A 206-nucleotide genomic window follows, 5' to 3' on the forward strand; every position below is an offset into this window, starting at 1 on the left:
ATGCTATACGTGAAGATTTGATGCTTCTTCTCGTCTTTCTTTCTCTGGATCATACACACATTTATTTATTTATTTATTTTATTTATTTATTTTATTTTATTTATTTTGTTTTTTTTGTTTTATTTTATTTAGTTGTTCTTTTGTTTTGTGTTGCTTCAGTTTTTGTTGCTTTTTTATTTTTTTTTTTTTTTTTTTTTTTTTTTTTT

The 206-nt window shown here is 18.4% G+C and overlaps 1 protein-coding gene across 1 annotated transcript in view; it reads right to left on the reverse strand.

Annotated features, from left to right (window-relative positions):
* The window catches only part of EMH_0090040 (uncharacterized protein), a gene marked incomplete at both ends in the record, with an annotated part of 2,336 nt that overhangs the window by 711 nt on the left and 1,419 nt on the right, over positions 1-206 (reverse strand).

This window comes from Eimeria mitis, genomic scaffold (assembly GCF_000499745.2).
Source record: "Eimeria mitis Houghton genomic scaffold, Emh_scaff7019, whole genome shotgun sequence".
Classification (NCBI taxonomy): domain Eukaryota; phylum Apicomplexa; class Conoidasida; order Eucoccidiorida; family Eimeriidae; genus Eimeria; species Eimeria mitis.